A 6120-nucleotide genomic window follows, 5' to 3' on the forward strand; every position below is an offset into this window, starting at 1 on the left:
TTTGCAGTGAATATCAATATCTGATCTCTCCTATGCCCCTGCTTCCCTACCACAAGCAACCCCCTGCCCCTTTACTGCCAAAGCTAGAACACCATGAACATTTCTCTCTGTGCCTGCTGGGCATACATACATTTCAGAAGCATTTCAGGAGCTCTGCAGAAATCTCACACAGTTCTGTCTCTGGACACTGCAGTTTCCAACCTTTTTTTAGTGGAGCAAAATCCTGAAGAGCAGGGTGTCCATATCATCCAAGTCTAGTCCCAGCACCTATGGTTGGGAGACTGTAAAATGTAGAAAAAGGAACACATCAGAATACAACTAATAAAACATAAATAAGTTTCCTCTGAAAAACATGTTCATCCAAAAGCCCCCGGCACAGAATCTCCCATTCAGCTGTGCATCTTAATTACTTTTCTGCCTCCCATTTTGCTGGCATACATACACCACCTTCTCTGTAGTGTAAGGACAACCTAAACAGAGTCCAGGAGAAAAAAAGGAAGCGGGCCATGCAAACTTGTTTTGTGGGAGGGAAATGAAGCAAGAGAGAGACCTGCCTTAGGCTACTGTAGTAACTTCCACTTGGTAGCATCTTTCATAGCAGGGTTACAATTACATGTCTGCCCAAAGGCCAAACCCTTGTGAGAAGAGCCATTGAAGTCTGGTGAGTAAAGCAAGCAGGATTTGATTGGCTCTCCCACTCCCAAAGTAGCTGTAGCCTGATTCCTCAGCACTCTGTGCCCTATGTAGTCATTTCTTCTCGTGAAAAATGCTGCCAAATGAATGGTAGAATTTTACACCCATTTTGCACATGTATAAGGGCCACTGATTTCCACAGCAAAACTTGATCATTCTAAACAGTCCCATTGCAGGTTCTTAAGTGTTTTGCTAACAGAACTGGATATAAATATGTGCTTTCCTGGATCAGGGACTAAATAAATAAGCTGTAGAGAATCAGGAACCTACACTTCCTTCCTTCTTCTTACTGGCCAAGGCTTGAATGTTTATAAAACGGTATAGTAAAATAGAATTTCCAGTGAGATCTGTCAGAAGTGAGGGCATGAAGGCTCTGTATATCTTCTGGTCATGTTGCATATGTTCTGTTTGTTGGAAGAAATACATTCTTACTATTGATCTCCATTCTAGACCACCTCCCCCGTGGTCATTATCCAAATCCCTTGAGTTCAAGTGAGAATGGAGCGCTACAGAAAGAGCCTGATTTCAATTGTTCACATGGCCAGACTGTATCTGAAGGGTTGGCAAGTAGAAAGAGCCTGTTGAGACTGAACCAGAGGTGAAAGCAAGGGGGTGCGCAGCTTTGGCAAGAGCTGGCTGAGCTGTGGCAAAAGCCAACAGGGAGCTATTGAAAGAGCTGGCAGGGATCCGGGTTGCAATAGGACAGGATCTGTAAGAAATTTTAAGTTACTTTCACCGCTGGACTGAACACATTTCACTCTGGAAATCAGTAAGTGAATAACTATGGTGTCTGCTCATACAGAGGCTCTCTCTTGCCTGTAGCTGTCCTACCAAGGAAGGGGTAACACGACATTTCCAGTAAGCCGGCTCTTTGTTGCTTAATTTCCTTCCAAAATCATCTCAGAGAGTGCAGCTTTTCAAACGTTTATCTTTCTGATCTACCCGCAGTCACACCCCATTAGGAGAAGTCTGGTTTCCTCTGTCACAGTTTAACCCACCGGGTGCTTGTCAAATTCTAGTAAAATAAATCAGTCTTGCCCATGGCTGTAAGACACTCAAAGAAGGCCCAATAAAACAACAGGGAGGAAGATCAGTGAACATAGCACGGGCTCCAGCTGAACCAGCCTGTTCTCCCCTCCGCAAACCTTTCTGACACATACTATTTTATAGCACTGCAGACTATGGGACCTGATCTGCTCTGGTTTTGAATTAATTCCAAGAAATTCCCTCTTTGCATGCTTGATGCTAGGGCACTCCAGACTTGCAACCTTGTGCAGCCTTTCTTAGTGACTCTCACAAACTCAGCAGGGTTCCCGTTAAATGGGAGACCTGAGAAGAGTATCCCAGTGCTAGGTAATCAGTAGTGAGCCATTTGTGCTCAGAGTCACTGTTGAACTGATGCCCCAATGCACAGCGAAGGAAAACAAATTTTTTTGGAAGAAATGACTGAGGTTCCAACATTAACGCTCCTGGGCAATGTTTGTTAGAACCGTGGTGATAGTCCCACTATCCCTGCCAAATTATAACTTAGATTACATTCTGCTTGCCTAATTTTCCCTGCATTAGGGCATTCTCAGCCTCCGAAGCAGCTGCTGCTTCCCCCCCCCAGAGGTGGCTGCCTTTCAAAGGCAGAAGAAGTGATTTCTGTACAGAATTAGTAAAAAGCATGTTGTCTTCTGGAGGTACGGTGCGGCATAAGGCAAATATTATGTATTGGGCCAATCCCTGCTATTGTGAGTGGGGTGTAACTCTGTGACCTTACATTCAGAATAAATACCGGTGGGACCTCCCTGGTCCAGCACCCTTGGGACTTCAGCACTCCCGAACCAGGAGTTTGTCAGACCAGGGGAGGTCAAAGTTCTCCTGCTGGCCCTACTCTCAGGCTCCCTCCGGCTGTGGGGCTCCCCAGGTTGGGGCTCCCCATCCTGCCACTGGCTGTGCCAGGGCTCCCCACCCTGCTGCCAGAGCCACTGTCACCAGGGGTTCTCAGTCAGCCCTGCTGCTGCCAGGCTCCCAGGCCATCACCAAGCTAGCTGTCACTGGCCCAGCTGGGGCTCCCCAGCCACCACGGGACTCCCAGCTGGCTCCCGCTCCCAGTCTGCAGGGCTCTTTGGTCCAGCAATATCCATGCTCATGCCAGACTATAGGTGTTGGCGGACCAGAGTGCCGGATTTGAGAGGTTAAACCTGCATAAAGAAGCCATTGTAAACAGATAACCAAAACAGTTCAGCAGCTTCCACCTCAAACACTGGCCCTTGTCTCCAGCCAAAACAAAGCCACCATAGCAAATCAAAATGCAGCTGCAAAAATCTTTCTCCCATGCTGCTGCTTCTGCATGAAAGGAGCACACTGTGAAAAACTGTAAAGCAACCACATTGTCCTCTTCTAAATCTCTTATTAAAACCAACCAACACTGGAGTGTCTACTAACTGCTTAGTAATGGGCTGCTGAAGCTCTGTGACTGCTGCTAAGTATGTAGTCCTTATACATAATCATAACAGCCTCATTAATTGCATGAGCCCCCTCCAGCTGTTGGTTTATTTTAAACTGTCCATCTTATTATTAGATCTATTCTACACTTCAGATGTACACTGACATATCTACATTGCTCAGGGAGCTGAAAAATCTGCACACCTGCATAATGCAGCTATGTAGGTATTCAGGCCTATTGCCAGGTATAGACACAGCTAGGTGCTGCCCTCGCTCAGGTGCTAGCAATGGAAAGAAAACCCTTATATCACTGTCGGCTGTGTCTACACTACAGGTGGGCAAACCAGGTTGTATGTGTGGCAAGACATTTTGTTTACTAAACTTAAAATACAACAAATGGTCTGGTGGCACTTTATAGACTAACAAAACATGTAGATGGGATCATGAGCTTTCGTGGGCACAGCCCATTTCTTCAGATGACTGGAGTTTGTTTACTGTGACTGCTGGTTTTCGCCCATGTAGTTTTTTTTCTACCAGTACAGGGGGACCTCCCTAGTCCAGCACCCTCAGGACCTGAGTGGTCCAAACTACTGTACAGGGTTTGCCAGACCAGGGGAGCTCAGGGCTCCCTACCTAGCTGTAGGCTCTGCTACCGGCAGGAGCTGCACTCCCTGCTTGGTCCTGCTGCCTCCAGCCCCTACTGAGGTTGCACACCCCCACCATGCCACTCTGACTTGGGCTGGGCTCCCCACTGCGCCGGCCCCGCTGAGGCTGCACTCCCCCCTGCCAGCCTAGCCCAGCATAGGCATCGCATGAAAAGCCAGCTGGGGAAGGCAAGCCTCAGCCCTGCCCCCTTCAGACCACTCCCAGCTTGATCCTTCTGGGCCATGTGGAGAGCCACAGCTGCCATGCTGCAGCTCCGGCCCGGCTCTCCTTGGTGGGCAGGGAAAGCCGGGCTGCGTCTCCTGACGGTGGCCCCAGCCTTATTTTGGGAAGGCTCTGCCTTCCATTGCCTACATTACTGATCGCCCATGCGGCCCAGGCTGCGCTGCTGAACCTGGCCAGCAAGGGCTCTCTGGTCCAGCAATATCCATAGTCCTGCCGGACGATGGATGTTACTGGTTCAGAGTCCCGGATTTTAGAGATTCAACTCAAGTGACACGCATGTAAAGCAAGGGCACATGAAGTGAGGTGCATTCTGATTTCACACAATATTGACCGTGAGAGCCGTGTGCTCCCTCTGCCTATCACAGTGCCACTACAGTTCAATTGGTACATCCTACAAATTCTAGGAATGAAAGTTCAATTAGCAAAACTACCCTATGTTGGCTACAACAATCTTGCAGCCCACTGAGATGGAGGGCCACTTCATGCAGCCCACTCACTAGCCTAGGTCCCCCATCACTGATCTACACCATGAGGTTATGTCAACATAGCTGCAGCCTGTACCTCTGCTTTTATAGTCCTTATACTATAGACATGGCCTTATATAATAAAGGATAATTTGTTTGTTATATGCATGCACAACACCTAATATCCAGGGTTGCTCATACTTGATCAGTGGCAGACAGAGGCAGATCACTTCAACAGGTACTAGCCTAATACAAATGATGAATAATAATACAGGTAGTATCTTTCTGGGAAAGTGGATGGTAGAAAAAATAGTCTAATGATGCCATCTACTGGGGAAGTGGGAAATTGCTTTATGCTGGATACATTTACAGATTCAAAATAGGACAAAATAAAAAACTGAGCTATTTTTGCTCTGTCGCCGGTTCCCCCAGGTGGACACTTTAGTCCCAGACAAGAGCGACTTTATTCCAGAATAATTATGCACTTTGGAAACAATTATTTGGGAGTAATTACTCTGGAATTAAACCACTTGTGTTCAAGAACAGAATGTCCACATGGGCGGGGAGGATTATTCCAGATGACCTCAATCAGAGTGGAAGGATGACTAAGGCTGTCATGTGAAGTCAGTTTCCTTCCATAGACAAGTCTGGGCAGGGAGGGGGAATACTTTGACAGCAGCATGACTAGCCGAAGCAGGGCCTCCCCTACCACTGCGCAGCCAGGTAGCCCCCAATTTCTCGGCTCCACAGCGATTTACCTCAGTACTGGAGCCCCGCCGAGTGGGGACCCACCGTGGCGCTTCAGTTTTCCTGCATGAGGAGTCCTTCGCCCAAGGGAGCGGGCACTAACCCAGCCCCACCTTTGGGCTGTTCAAACGGCTTGAGAGCTGAGGGCCTGGCCCAAGGGGAGAGATGTCCCCCATGTGACCCCCCCATGTAGGATTCTCCCTCTTCCACTGCGTGTTCCCCCAACATGAAGGCGTCTCCCCTTTCCCATCCCCATGTGTCCCCCCACGAAGGAGTCTCCCCTTCCCCTCCCCCCATGTCCCCCCCACGAAGGAGTCTCCCCTTCCCCTATGTCCCTCCCACGAAGGAGTCTCCCCTTCCCCTATGTCCCTCCCACGAAGGAGTCTCCCCCTCATGTCCCCCCCACGAAGGAGTCTCCCCTTCCCCTCCCCCTCATGTCCCCCCCACGAAGGAGTCTCCCCTTCCCCTCCCCCTCATGTCCCCCCCACGAAGGAGTCTCCCCTTCCCCTCCCCCCCATGTCCCCCCCACGAAGGAGTCTCCCCCCCATGTCCCCCCCACGAAGGAGTCTCCCCTTCCCCTTCCCCCATGTCCCCCCCACGAAGGAGTCTCCCCTTCCCCTCCCCCTCATGTCCCCCCCACGAAGGAGTCTCCCCTTCCCCTCCCCCCATGTCCCCCCCACGAAGGAGTCTCCCCTTCCCCCCCCACGAAGGAGTCTCCCCCCACATGGCAGCCCCGCCCCGCCCCAGGCGGGAAGCAGCCCGCTCCCCCCACAGCCGGTCATCGGAAGGGCGGGGGAGGCGGGATCTCGGCCGCCATCTTGGACCCGGGCAAGCCGCCCTTGCCCCCCGTGGTTCCCTTTGCCCCTGTGCCGCGTAGCCGGGGAGCAGGGCGAGGAGG

At 50.6% G+C, this 6120-nt stretch overlaps 1 long non-coding RNA gene across 1 annotated transcript; it reads right to left on the bottom strand.

Moving 5' to 3' along the window:
- Positions 1-129: 129 nt before the first annotated feature.
- On the bottom strand, positions 130-5480 carry LOC142826605 (uncharacterized). The gene is made up of 2 exons (XR_012900835.1): positions 5234-5480; positions 130-281 (listed from the first exon to the last, which is right to left on the bottom strand). It is a non-coding gene; the product is annotated as an uncharacterized LOC142826605 (long non-coding RNA).
- Between the last annotated feature and the right edge of the window lie 640 nt (positions 5481-6120).

Source organism: Pelodiscus sinensis, chromosome 1 (assembly GCF_049634645.1).
Source record: "Pelodiscus sinensis isolate JC-2024 chromosome 1, ASM4963464v1, whole genome shotgun sequence".
Classification (NCBI taxonomy): domain Eukaryota; kingdom Metazoa; phylum Chordata; order Testudines; family Trionychidae; genus Pelodiscus; species Pelodiscus sinensis.